Raw genomic sequence first — 15,552 nt, 5'->3', positions numbered from 1 at the left:
AAATCCTCTAATAGAGTCACACCTAACATTGTTTTTTGTAACCTTTAATAGGGTTGGCTCCTAACAAGGCCCACTTTAGAAGAGTGAAAATTAGTCACTAGTTGAAATTGGTGGTTTTTCCCAAATTAGTTTTCCATGTTAAATCTTGGTGTCAAATGTGTTCATGTTATTTTTGTTATGTGATTGTACCTAAATTAAAGTATTAATAATCATAGATAATATTTTCATGTTAAGTATTTTCTGAGAACTTTTAGTGTTTATTGAGTTACAACATTTTCTGTATGTTTTCTGAGCATCAATTTTCAAAATTTATTTTGTATTGACATCTAAGAGATCTTGGATTTATTTTTATAGTAACTAATTCACCCCTCCCCTCTCAATTACTCCTCTTATATTTCCAATAGAAAGTACTAGATACCTATAGATTCCCTTGAGAATATATCAACATAAGGATCTTCACCACTACTTAAGATACTACGACATGGTCTAAGTAGCAAGAAAAGGGGACTAATGGGGCATAAAATCCAACTGTTTCCTAAGTCTCAATTAAGAGTCTAGATGCATGTTATATATACAAGGAAAGACTCTTTCCACATCTATATTGCCTAAAATTCCATTGCCAAAATCACCTCCTAAAAGTAATGCAAAAAAACTACATAAAAGGAAGATAAATGAATTTGTTCATCTTTCTAAAATGCCAAAGCTTGTAGTTAGGAAAAAATGCTTTATTATGACTTTTGATTATGTTAAGAGAATCAAGTTTTATGATTATTTTCTTGAGACCAAGGGAAGAGATTGATGAGATCTAAAAATTGAAGGGACTATGATTACTGGCTATGTGCATATTGTTTCGGTCATTCATATTAATGGCAATGTTTGATTTGTATTAGAAACATGATTTAGACTATTTAAATAGTGTCTATAAAAATGGATTCAAGGGTCAATAAACTACATATCCAAGTCCATTCCACATTTCATGAATGATCTGAATTTATTTAAGGCACCATCACAAGTTAGTTTTCAATGAAAGAACGTACCAATTGTGACTATAAGTATCATAATGATAGTTTGAACAAAAAATCCCAAATTAGAGGGTATAAATAGTATAACAAAAAATCACTTGAAATTTTCTCTACAATCCAATTAGCAACTTGGGTTACAATAATGGAGTCATATGTAGGTTATATTTGATCTTTTAGACTAACTTCTACCCGTGTGACCAGAGAGGACATAGTTTTAGTTACTAACAATAAATTATTATTCCTAGTTTCCATAGTTGGAAAATCTTCCTAATTTACCTTAGATCCTATGGTAAAGATTTAGACTACTTCTGATGTTGCATCTTCTAGAATCAAAGGAATAAGCTCAAATTTATCAACTGATTCTATAGGCTCGCTCATGTTTCCATCTCAATCTTTTCCACATTAGTTTACTCCACTAGTGATTCATTTACAGACAATATTTTCTCATTTAGAATATCACTAGTCTACTAAACCAGGGTAGGTTTGATATTGGTTAGAACTAGTAGATTGTCAACCAGTCCTTGTGAGTCATCACTCATGGTTTGTTTATCTAGAGAGTTTACATTCTTAGTTATATCATCTTTTAAAATGGAAAAATTTGATTGTATTTGTTATACCTCTAAAATTCAAACTACAAGACTAGATTTATTAAAATCATATGAGTTTATGTCTTCCTCCTTTTGATATGAATATTGTAAATCTCTAGTTGATTAAGTAGTCTCATTTAATGTTTCCATTTGGACCCTTGTAGAAACTTGTGACATAACTACTGAGTTATTTGTCAATGAAAATTTTCTAATTAGAGTAACTTGCATATTTTTCTATCTAAGTTACTCTAATTGAAATCTTTATTAAGTTAACAATATTCATGCAAAGTTTCAAGAATCTTATTGTGTTATGTGATATTTTATGTAACTATTACTACTTCTTTTCTTATGATGTTTGAAGTGTCCATAATTTAGAGGCTGGGAACATTGACATGGAACAAGTTATTTAAGTTTTAAAATGGTTGGCATGGGTTGTAACACTTGGAAAAATTTCACAAATGGAATCCATTCTAGCTAGTAATTTACATTCCAAAAAAATAAGCCTCAAAGTACCAACAATGTATTATCTATTTTCTAGACTGTCATTATGAAGGAATTCAATTGCATCTCTAAATAAATTTGATTCTTCATATGGAATTGTGTTTTACTCTTCATATGGCACTATGTTTTACTCTTCATAGTTGGTTGATTCTAAATAAATTTGATTCTTCATATGGCACTATTATTTACATCTTTGTTGAGTCTTTGTATCATGTATAATTATTGTTGTATTGTATATTGCTGATGTAATCAGAAATTGATATGAACCAAGAAGTGTACAGAGGTTTCTCTACATTTTTTGTATGTCACATATTACATATCACTACCTTAGTTCTAGTTATGAATTATTATACTCCACCAGTAATATATTCACTCCTCCTTTTATAGTGACATGTAGCTTGCTTGGAAATAATCATTCTTCACCACCGCTATATACTAAAAACTATATTCAAGAATATTTGATCCAAGTAAGCTGAAAACATTTCTCATTATCTAAAGCTTGAATAGAAAATTTAGTGTTTGAAGAATATAATTTTTTTCGGTCTTCATTCATTTTAGATGCATGTTAAATTTCTAATGTCAACTTGAAGTTAGGAAATTATTCTTATCTCTCTCTATACTAAAGCTTATTGGAGTAAACTATTTATTGAAATATCACTATCATTATCCAAATCTAGAAGCACTATTACTAAATTCTTAGGCTAGTTATGATATTTTGGAGAATCACCAAATATGGGGTTTAAGTGAAACTTTAGGATTTAATACAATACCTTGTGATATGGTTAGGAAATCATTGAATATCAGTGACATGCAAAGGAAGAGAGTTTCCCATTATGATCAATTTATTTTTTCACTAATGGTTTATTATTTTTTAAAGAGAAGGGAGTCATGTCAACATAAGTGGAGCCTCAAAATTTAGGCTCCATCAGGTGGTTCTATTGCACATTATAGATGGAAAATCTAGAAGATGGTGTTATTAATTTCCTTCTTCCATATTTCCTAGGTGAAGGAACCACATATTCATCAGGGTTGGAAGCTATAAAGAAAATATCGATGAAAGCTAGAGCCTGCCACTACCTTATGGATGTTAAAAAGGCAATAGTTATCTTCCTATTTGATGGAGGAAACAATTGTGGAGGGGATCTCCTATATTACATGGAAGGGATGAAAATAAAAAATCCTAGAATGATAATTCATACAATTTTTTTTGGAAGGGATCCAATAGTAAATATTTTGATTGAAATGGAAAAGAAAGGAAGCAAAATTTTGATCAAATTTTGGATGAGATTCAATTGGTCCATAGGTTTGAGCATTTGGCCAAAATTTTATAACCACAAGTTGTAGTATTGATGTCAAATTTTGTAGTGGAAATGAAACCTATAGATATATATGTGAAATGTGGAAACATAGATAGGGTATGTGAACTATTATATGAAATGTCTAAAAGAGAAAAAGCTTTAGAAATTTCCAATTAAGTGGAATTGGAAGGTGCAAAGATAGACTCCACAACCTTTTCCATCATCCTAAATGCTTGTGCCAAAATGGGAGATTTTACATAGAGAAAAAACATTCATCAAACCATAAAAGATAGATGGATTGTTAATATATTATACTTGTTAACTACTATTATATGCAAAATGTGGAATCATGGACATGCCAATTGAACTATTCAAAAAATTCTTGAAAGAAATGTGGTATCATGGACTACATGGATTGCATGATATACTCTATTAGAAGGCTTAAAGAACTTCTAAGAATTTATAGGTAAAAATCCAAATTCCACAACCTTTGATAGCTTCCTCTTTGTGCATTCCAAATTAGAAGCTCTGGACAAAGGTATGGATATCCTAAAAGGAGGATTTAAAATGTTTGAGATCCAATACTACTTTTCTTCATTTTTTAAGATGCAAAGTCTTCCATCACAAGTCCTTATGAGGTTTGTAGATGTACTACTAATTTTTTTGCAAAATGTTCTCATTACTGTCATTCACACCATAGTTTCAAGTAGCCCTAGTGACACCACTCTTTCTACTCGTGCTTCATAATATTATTTCCATTCTCAAGATTCTAAAATGGTTTCATTGGTATCATAATTTTATTGATTGTGTGTGATTCTATGTATACCATATTGCTAATCCTACAAAGAGATGACATTGTTGTATAGAACCTGCATAAGTGATTGAAAACCATAAGTGAAACTTCTATAAAAATTAAGTTTTTTTCATGATTACTTTGCTAGATCTTGACTATAGAGATGTTTTCCAACACTAGTTTACATTAAATTAAGAATATTTGAAAATTAAATAATGGGAAGATATGAAGATTGGAATTTTGAATACATTATTATAATTTGATGATTTTTGACCTTAGTAGTTGAGCATTGAGTTAGAGAAAGTCCACTTTCATGGTGTGGGAAACTCAAGTGATAAGAGATATTATTTTTTTGCTTGAAGCTCACCTAAATATTTTTAATGTTGTGGTAAATGTTTGGATCCTATATTTGGTGAGTTAGATGATAATTTCATGGACTACAATGCCACATTTAGAATATTTCCTTTTTAATCAATCAAGATTCAATTATTTTTTGGGTTGAGATTTGGTAACATTAGTCTTTCATGGTCTCAATTGAATGAAATGGTAAAGTTCTCAATGATTCTATTTATGTTGAGCTCTATACAATGCTAATTTGGATTCATACTTATCAAGCATGGGAAGTTTCATATTGTAAATTTATTTAGCTTGAGTAATTTTGAGTCATAGTGAACCAACACAAATTTCTGGTTATTGACAAAAAAAAAGATTTCATTGTTGATGGAGATCAGATTTTATGTTCTTTTTAATGGTACATTATTGATCGAATGAGTATAGAGGGCATTGTTATCAGTTCTTGGATTTCAATATAGAAGTATGCATGTAGCAATAAATAAATATGATTATTAAAATAGATTAAGGGGGATACTTTAAATTCCCTATGTAAACCATGATGGCCTTATTTGTTGAAATATCTCATGTGTGCATGGTTAACCCTTGAGCTAAACACCCACCTACCACCCTAACAGACTACACAATAGTTAGAAACATTAAATGTAGGTAGGTGAGTTCAAATATTCAAATGAGAGGGAAAACATTTTTGAAGGAAGACAAAAGGAATGAATTTGATTCATTCAATTAGTTGAAGACAATAGAGTAGAAGAGTTGGATCAGTTGCAGAGAAGAGCACATAGTAGAGAGGGAACTTGATCAATAGATCAAGTTAGAGTTTAGAAGATAAAAGGAAGTTTCAATTTCATGTTTGAAATTGCACGTGTTGGATCCTTATGTTATTTTGTAAGTTCATTTTTTATTTTTCCTATGAAGTAGTGATTGCTCCAAGCATTTTTGTATGCAACCATTAGTGCTAAAAGTTTGAAGTTTTAAAAGTTTTACTACTTTGAAGTTTTTAGGGTTTGTCTAGTTGAAGCTGAATGCTCCTAGATTTTTTAATAGTTTTATCTTATTTGAATAGAAAGTAGGCATACAAATCCTTGTTGTTCCCTTCTTCTATTCATCATTTCATGATATTTTGCATTTGAGAAGTTCATAGTAGAAAGCTTCATCCTTCAACTCTCTGCATTTTAATGGTGGAAAAAGTCACTCAGTTTGTACAAGACATGTTGTCTTTACCGAGTCCACCAAGTATCCCTCTCTACCCTCATTGAGTTCACTTAGTTTTCTTTTATTTACCAAGCTCACTTAGCATCCTCTATTGCTGAGCATCACCTTGCAATAATGATCGAACTCACTCAGCATCTTTAGTGCCAAGCTTACTTGGCATACATTATGCTAAGTTTCCCTTAGTGCTAAGATACTTGGCTCTTTCTTGTGCCAAGCTTACTTGGCACCATCTTCCTATCACTCGACTTCTTCCCATGCCAAGAAAAATTATTAAAGTTTGTGATTAATTTTTCACATGGTATCAAAGCTTTGAGAACCCACATCCATAGTGAGTTAGTGCATTTTTTTTGGGATATTTTACATGGAAGGGGATGTAGGAAAGATATGGCAGCAACCACCATCCTTTAATAGAAAGAATTATGATACATGGGCAAAGAAGATGAAAACCATAATGGTAGCTTATGACTTGTGGGAGTTTTTAATCAATGGGTTTAATGATATTATAGCACTAGCAGTGTATGTTGCCCTTAGAAACCCACAAAAGAATCAGTTGAAAGAGTTAAGGAGAAAGTATGCAAAGGCATTAAGTCTAATTGAGGTAGCAATGATAGAGACAGTCTTTCCCAAGATTGCAATAATAAATTATGCAAAGGAAGCATGGAATATCCTTAAGATGAACTTCAAGGGGATTGATAAGGTCAAAGTAGTGAAGCTAGAAATGATCAAAAGGGAGTTTGAGAACCTTTAGATGAGGGACAATGAACCTACTATAGAGTTTAGCTCATGAATCTCCACTTTGATAAAAAAAACTCAAATCAAATGGAGAAGATTATGATGAGCAAAGGATTGTGCAAAAGATATTGAGGAGTTTACCTCCAAAATATGACAACCTTGTGATGACCATAGAGGAAGAAAAAGACCTCACCACATTGACCATGGATGAGTTGATGGGAACTCTCTAAACCCATGAGCATCAAATAAACATATCAACAACTACTTTCCAAGATCAGTCTCTCAAGGCTCAAGAGAATTCAAGAGGCAGGGGAGAGGAAGAAATGGCTTTGATACAGGCTCAAGAAGTAGAGATCATGGAAGGAATGGTCAAAACAATGCTTGTGCAGAAAGCTCAAGACAAGCTAACAACCAAGAGGGAGCAAACACCTCTTGAAACAACTCTAGAGGAGGAAAGAAGAATTACAACTCTAATAAGAGTAATGTTGAATGCTACTACTATCATAACTATGGGCATTATGCAAGTGAATGCTAGAAGAAGTAGAGTGATTAGTCAAAGCAAGATGCTAATGTGGCTAATGTGAACATGGGAAATGTAAACAATCCCACTACCTTCATCATGTGTAACATTGGTGAAGAAGGTACCCTTGAGGTATGGTACTTAGACAATGGTTATAGCAACCACATGAGTGGTAAGGAAAGTTTATTCTCTTTCATTGATAAGACTTCTAAGTCTGAAATTAAGATGGGATGGAACCATTCCCATAGTGGACAGAGGATCTATTATGGTCTACACCAAGTAAGGTGAGAAGAAGGAGATATAGAATGTGTATTTTTCCCTTGGTATGAAGCACAACTTGATGAGTGTTGGACAACTCATTCAAAATGGATACAAGGTGCTAATGGAAAATGACAAGTGTGTCATTCATGAGAAGGATGGGAGTGATAGATTACTTACAGCAGTCCAAATGACAAAGAACTAGATGTTCCAATTGAAGACATAGACATGTTTCTCTTCTCAATTCAGTGCTACACCTCCTAAGCATGCATGCATAGTAGTACATCAGCAATTAGCTCTTAGGAGTATGATTAAAGATTGCTCCATGCTTTGGCATCTCAGGTATGGACATCTTGGCTTTGCTGGTTTAAATTTTTTGTCCAAGAGAAGAATGGTAGATGGTTTTCCAAAAATATTAGATTCATATGACAAGTGTGAGGCTTGCATTTTGGGTCAGCAACAAAGGCTTCCCTTTAATTCTAGAAATTCTAGAAGGGCTAGAGGACAATTAGAATTGGTGCATTTTAATTTGGGAGGCACCATGCAAATTACTTCTATTAGGGGGAGTACTTATTTTATGACCTTTATACATGATTTTAGTTGTAGGACATTGGTGTATTTTTTGAGAACAAATCTGAGGCATTTTACAAATTTTTTGAATTTAAAGCCCTGGCTGAAAAAGAATGTGGACACTATGTAAAGGTTCTTAGATCATATAGAAGAGGGGAGTATACCTCCAATATGTTTGTAAATTTTTGTAGGTAGAATGACATCAAGAAAGAGCTTACAACTAGTTATAATCCACAAAAAAATAGATTGGCTAAAAGGAAGAACAGGGCCATTGTTGAAATGGCAAGAGGCATGATTAGTGGTCAAGGGGTACAAGTAGTAGTATGGAAGAGATTATGATGAGATATGTGACCTAGTTGCAAGAATGGAAATTATGCATGCTATCATAGCAATTGTAGCCCAATAAAAATGGAAGGTATATCAAATGGATGTGAAGTCTTCCTTCTTGAATGGTGTATTGAAGGAAGAAGTATATGTGGAGTAGCCACCTAGTTATGAAGTTGTAGGTAAAGAACACAAAGTGTATAGTTTCAAGAGAGTACTTTCTAGGAATAAAAGTAAAACAAATGAATGATGGCATCTTCATCTCTCAAGAAAAATATGCAAGGAATATCTTGGAGACATTAAAAATGAAGAATAGTAAGGTAGCCCCAACACCAATAGTAATAGGTCTAAGGTTGAGTAAGGAAGATTGCAACAAAAGTGTAAATCCAACACTATACAAGAGTATGGTTGAAATTTTGATGTATTTGATTACAACTTGGCTAGACATGATGCATGTAGTAAGTTTTATTTCCATATTTATGGAAACACCAAAGGACTCCCATTGGTAAGTGGGAAAGAGGATTCTGAGGTATGTGAATGGCACCAAAGGATTTGGGATTTTGTATATTGTAGAAAATGATTTCAAGTTGGTGGGTTATACAGATAGTGATTGGGCTAGAACTTTAGATGATAGGAAGAGCACTTCCAAATACATGTTCCCTATGGGATTGGGTGCAATTTCATGGGCATCCAAAAAGAAACTATTGTTGCTCAGTCTACAGTAGAGGTTGAATACATAGCAACAAATGTAGAAACATGTAAAACTATTTGGTTAAGGAGGATCTTGATAGATTTGAATGGAAAGCCAGAGGATGGAACCACAATTTATTGTGACAACATCTCATCAATTGCATTGTCTAAGAATCTAGTCTTCCATGGGAGAAGCAAGCATATAGAGATTAGATATCACTTCATTAGAGAGTTGGTGGAGAATGGGGGTATCAAAATGGAATTTTCAAGTGTAAGCAGTAGCTAGCAAACATATTTACCAAGTCATTAGGCATTGGAACTTTTGTGCACCTAAGAGAGAGTCTTGGTGTAGCTAATTTGGATTAGGAGTGATCCTTGTTTTTTTTGGCTCAAGACAAAGGAGGAGTGTTGAAATATCTCATGTGTGAGTAGTTGCCCCTTGAGACAAACACCAACCTACCACCTTGATGACCTAAAAAATAGTTAGAAATATTAAATGCAGGTAGTACTTATTTTATGACATTTATAGATGATTTTAGTTGTAGGAAATTGGTGTATTTTTTTGAAGAAAAAATCAAAGGCATTTGACAAATTTGTTGAATTTAAAGCCCTAGCTAAAAAAGAATGTGGACACTATGTAAAGGTCCTTAGATCATATAGAAGAGGGGAGTATACCTCCAATATGTTCATAAATTTTACAGGTAGAATGGCATCAAGAAAGAGATTACAACTAGTTATACTCTGCAACAAAATGAAGTGGCTGAAAGGAAGAATAGGGCCATTGTTGAAATGGAAAGAGGCATGATTAGTGGTCAAGGGGTACAAGTAGTAGTATGGAAGAGATTATGATGAGATTATGACCTAGTTGCAAGAATGGAAAATGTGCATGTTGTCATAGGAATTGCAGCCCAATACAAATAGAAGGTATATCAAATGAATGTGAAGTCTTCCTTCTTGATTGGTGTATTGAAGGAAGAAGTATATGCGGAGTAGCCACCTGATTATGAAGCTATAGGTAAAGAACACAAAGTGTATATATTTAAGAGAGTACTTTATAGGCATAGAAGTAAAACAAATACATGATGGCATCTTCATCTCTTAAAAAAAATCTGCAAGGCATATCTTGGAGAGATTCAAAATATAGAATAGTAAGGAAATCCTGACACCAATAGTAGTAGGTTTGAGGTTGAGTAAGGAAGATTGCATCAAAAGTGTAAATCCAACACTATACAAGAGTATGGTTAGAAGTTTGATGTATTTGATTACAACTTGTCTAGACATGATGCATGCAATAAGTTTGATTTCCATATTTATAGAAACACCAAAGGATTCCCATTGGAATGTAGAAAATGTTGTAATTTGATTGAAAAAGATCATTGTATGAAAGATATTGTTGCTACAGAATGTGTTCAATCACAATTTTTTGTCACTGATGTCAAACCTACTATTTGCTAGAATGACAATTACTTATAAGATCCAAGCACTATCACTTAGTTGACTGATGAAGAATCAATAAGATGTAACAAAAGCACCTAAGGGAAAGGTTGAGTTATGGTTTTTTAAGGAAGTGCAAAGATCAATTACGACAATGATAAAGTGATGTATTGACAATATACTTGAAGATGAAGAGGTTGGCTACACTTAGAAACTATAGAAAAAGAAGTCATAATATGACTATTTACAAAGCTTGAATAAATTCATCAGAGGGAGCTAAGCAAGCTAGTTCAAGCCGAGCAAATTTTCATCAAGTGCTAAGTGAAAATAAAGTGCCGAGTTATGTTCATGTGTTGAGCATCAGAAAGTTAATAAGTGCTGAGTTGCTACATTATTTGAAAAGTTGAGTTGTTATCTAGAATTTTGTGAACTAGATAGAAGATAAGAATGATGAGCTGGTGGCATAGAACTCTATGTAAAACATTTTTGGGTAAATATAATTGAGTTCTAGATGAAGTTTCCAGATAAAAATGAGATATGGGAAAGATAAATTATATCCTACCTAATCTATTGAAATCCTAAAATTGGAGAGGAAGAATCAAATGGGAAAATTATTTCAGATTTCTATTTAAGGATTCGTAAGGTCATGAAGCAAAATGTTGGTCAAGTATGAAAGCACGAAGTGCTAAAAAAGGTGCTAAGGAGGAAGAGAGCACAAAAAATCTATTTCGATAGGTGACCACAGAGATGATTGCACTGGTATGATGAGCAAGAAGACTCAAGGAAATGAAGCTTGAGAAGAAGAAAAGTTGTCAAAGATGCAGTGATTAAAGCCAAGCAAAGGATTGAACTAAAGTATGATCTAAAATCTGCAAGATATGTTGTGGGTTGTATTAGATCAAAAGCCCTTATTGTTACTCTCTACAAATTGTAATAGTTAGTATAAATCCTATGGACTTAGTTTGTTTTAATAGCCATGTTGGAAATCCTTTAATAGGGTGACATTCCAAGTGAATGTACCAAAGTCTGTTGACTAGGCCCACTCCTAACAGTGTGGTGAAATCCTCTAACAAGGTCACGTTTAATAGTGTGTTGTAAGCCTTTAATAGGGCAGACCTTTAACAGGGCATCACTTCAGAAGAGTGAAAATTGAGTAGCATGTTACTGGTGGTTTTTCCCAAATTTGATTTCCACATAAATCACTATGTCATGTGTTGATCTTGCATGTTTTATTCCTACATGTTGATTTGCTATAACTTGCTAAAATGGCTATTTTAAGCTTGGATGCATGAATAGTTTAATGGACTCACTATAATTAGTGAAAAAGTATTATTAGGGCATTTAGACCTTGGATAACTTATTCACTCCCCCTCTCAGTTATTCTAAAACATTTCCAACAATTGGTATCAAAGCATTGCTACTGGTTTAGTTTAAAGGAACTAGAAGTAGAAATTATCAAAATGCCTAAAAGAGAAGTTCCCAAGTTCAACAAAGACAACTTTGTTGCATGGAAAAGTTTGATGAAGCTAAATCTTGGATCCATAGGTGATTATGCCCAAAATTCAATTGTTACTAAACATCTTGATCCAATTGGTACTCTTACTACAGAAGATTTGAAGATCAAACAAGAACACAATCAGAGAATGCCAGAGATTGCTTCTGCACTCAACTACGCTGAATTTGATGATATCAAAGGATGTAACACTACATTCAAGATGTGGAAAGCCCTGTCAAACATTTATGGAGGAGATCAGAATGTCCAAAGAGAAAAAAGAGAAAGCCTCAGAGGAAAGTTTGATGACATGAAAATGGAGGAAAGTGAGAATGTTGCTCAGTATGCCTCTAGAATAAAGAAAGTGGTAAGTGCAATAAGATGTTTGAATGTTCAATTAGATGATGATATTGTTAATAGTAAGTTCTTAAGAACCTTGCTCCCTATCTATGCTATTAGAGTATCAGCTATACAAGAGCTAAGATGTGTACCCAAAAATAATCTAAGTTTTGAAGGTATAGTTGGTAGACTTACTGCATTTGAGTTATCTAATTTTAACAACTACAGACTTGAGAATGTTGAATTTTCTTTCAAGGCCAACCTATCATTGAAAGATATTGAACAGGTGAAATCAAAGAAGGGAAGAAAGATGAAATATGTATCCAGTGATAGTAGCACTGATGAGGAAGATGTGGAACAATTGGAAGCATTACTGGCTAGAAGATTTCACAAAGGCAAAGGAAAATTCAAGGGTAAGTTGCCTATCATTTGTTTCAATTGCAATGAAGTAGGACATATTGCTGCAAGGTGTACACAAAAAAAGGATTACAAGGAAGGCAACAAGTACAAAAATAGAAGATAAGATGATAAGAGAGATTACAAAGACAAAGGCAAGAAGTGTTGTATTTATGAAGAGGATTTTGATGATAATGATGATGAAGTTGTTTAGGTGGCCATGAAGGACCAGTCTGATGAAGAAGAGCCTACAACACTGGTAACATGTATGAACAAGAATGACAGATGGATCATAGATAGTGGGTGCTCACATCACATGACAGGAGACAAACGTAAGTTTGTTAACTTTACTCAGTATGATGGAAACAATGTTAGATTTGGAAATGATGCTTTATGTAAAATCAAAGGAAAAGGCTCTATTAAGCTTATAGGGAAAATTTCATGTGATAATGCATACTATGTTGAAGGACTAAACTACAATTTGTTGAGTGTCTCACAGTTAGGCAATGTAGGGTGCAAAGTATAATTTGGAAACAAAATTGCAAAAATATATGATACTGATGGTAAATTGATAGGAAAAAGAGATCAAACAAGAAGTAATCTATTTTATCTTGATATGGAAAATGTTTCTTGTTTTGTTACAAAATTTGATGATGTGTGGTTATGGCATAGAAGGCTATGTCATGTCAACTTTGATAATCTGGTCAATATCAGCAAAATGAAAAGAGTCAGAGGTTTACCTAAATTGAAGAAGCCTGACAACATAATGTTCAAACAATGTCAGCTAGGAAAGATGACTAAGTCAAGTTTCAAGAGTAAAAATTATACATCTAAAGAAGTACTTGAGTTAGTCCATACTAATTTATGTGGTCCAATAGAACTGCAAAGCTACAAAGGAGATAAATATATAATGTTGTTTCTTGATGACTATTCTAGGATGATGACTGTTATGTTCTTAAAGCAAAAATATGATGCTTTTCAAATGTTTAAGTGGTATGTGGCTAGAGTTGAAAAGGAAATAGAAAATAGTTTGAAATTCTTTAGATCAGACAGAGGTGGAGAATTCACATCAAATGAATTTGAGATATTTTGCAATGACAAAGAAATCAAGAGACAAACATCAGCTCCTATAACTCCCCCACGGAATGGAATTGCTAAGAGAAGAAATAGATATGTGATTGACTGTGCCAGAACATTGATGATGGAAAATGTTAGTGTAGTTTTTTATTTTTCCTATTTTGCTAGGTTTTTCCTACACTTTTAATAATCTCGCTTAGGTTAATAAAGCATGTTTTATTAGGTGATTGGTTGTGAAGTTTCAACTTCCTACATGTGAGCATCCATTAACTATCTTGGGAAGATACTTTGTTATCTTTAGTCCGATAGATGGTTGCTCCTCATTGGTTGGTGTTGCCACCTCCTCCCTCTTCCTAGCCTATACAAGCATGCTACATGGCTTGTATTTGTATCTTTTTTTTTCCATCCTCTTAATGCTATTTTGCTTCTAGAATTTGCATTCATAGTTTAGACATTTATTCCTTGCACTAGTTTTATGGGTTATCAATCTTTTCAGATTCTAACATGGTATCAGAGCTTTTCTATGTGCAAGAGTACATTTTAGTTTCTTTATTTGAGAGATTCAGGGGGGCTAATAAATTTTATTATAGTTTTTTGAAAAATGAAGTATGCTCTTCTCTTGCATCTTTGGATGATCTTGAGAATCGGAAAAGTTTTGACAAAAATGGGTTTTCTTTGGGATTTCAATCTCAAATTTGACAACCAACTTGCACATTTAGAGTTTTCAAATAGTATTGCAGGTTCCAGCATGCCATTGATGGACTTAGAAAGTTGACTCAGCATTTGCATGTCATATTTTGGTTGCTGGGGTCATTTCTTGATTTTTGGAGATATTTTTTTACTGTTAAGGCATCTGATTTACACTACAACAACATCTTCTATACATCAACAACAAAAATACTTTCTGGGTTTTGTTTGCAGCCCCAAAAAACCATCTGGGTATCTTTTAGATTTTGCATGCAATCTATATATTTTGCAAGATCGAGCACAAAAAGCTACAGCCATACCCCTCTCCACTGGCAGTCACAAATTTGAATGCAAATTTCAAATGTCTTGTTCTTGCTCATACAAACTCTGATTTTGATGATTCTTGTTATGACTTTGGCTATTTTTTTGTGCTCTATCCACTAGTGGAGTTTTAAAAAAAAATTTCATGCATAATTTTTTCAGAAATTGCAGATTCTTGGCTGTAATTGTGCATAGTTCTCATTTTGAAAACTTCAGAGGATCATAACTTTCTCATATGACCTTGTATTGAGGCAATTCTTTTTTTGAAAGTGCATGATTTTCTGAGTAGATCACAATGGTACTATTTGTTTCCTTGATTATTATGCCTAAGTTTCACTTTCAACATATGCACTTCATGAGGGTTTGTAATGCATTGAAATCAAGAGCACTATGTATTTCTTTCTAGTGGTAGTTGTAAAAACTCTAAAATAAAGTGCCAAATCATATTTCTTTTTCTTTTTTCGGAGGGGGAGGTTCTTTGATTGAGTAAAAAGGGGGGGCATTGTCGTGGCTGGGTTCTCTTCTTTTTAGCATTTCTTCTCTGCATTTTTTCATCATGGATCAAACAAATATGCCCATCCTAACTCCATATAATTACTTTGAGTGGAAATCACCCATGACAATTGACTTAAGGAAAGCGGGATTAAATAGGATAACTATGGGACTTGAAACTGAACCTAATAAAGATGAAGATCAGCCTAAGTGATTTAACAAATGTGATGAGGCATATGGAACATTGTGTTTGTCTATTTCTCCTAACTTTCTATTTCACATTGAGTCTTTGGATACACCAAATGAAGTATGGAAAAAGCTAGAAACACTATTTGGCACACAAGATTCAATGAGGGGTCCTATGTTGGAAAATGAATTAATTAGTTTAAGTCCAGGCAATTTCAACACAATCCAAGATTTCTTCACCAAATTGAAATCACTAAGGCTACAGTTAAA

Source organism: Cupressus sempervirens, chromosome 7 (assembly GCF_028749045.1).
Source record: "Cupressus sempervirens isolate cs-2001-9-10 chromosome 7, ASM2874904v1, whole genome shotgun sequence".
NCBI classification, from domain to species: Eukaryota; Viridiplantae; Streptophyta; class Pinopsida; order Cupressales; family Cupressaceae; genus Cupressus; species Cupressus sempervirens.
Note: the sequence above shows the minus strand (reverse complement) of the source record.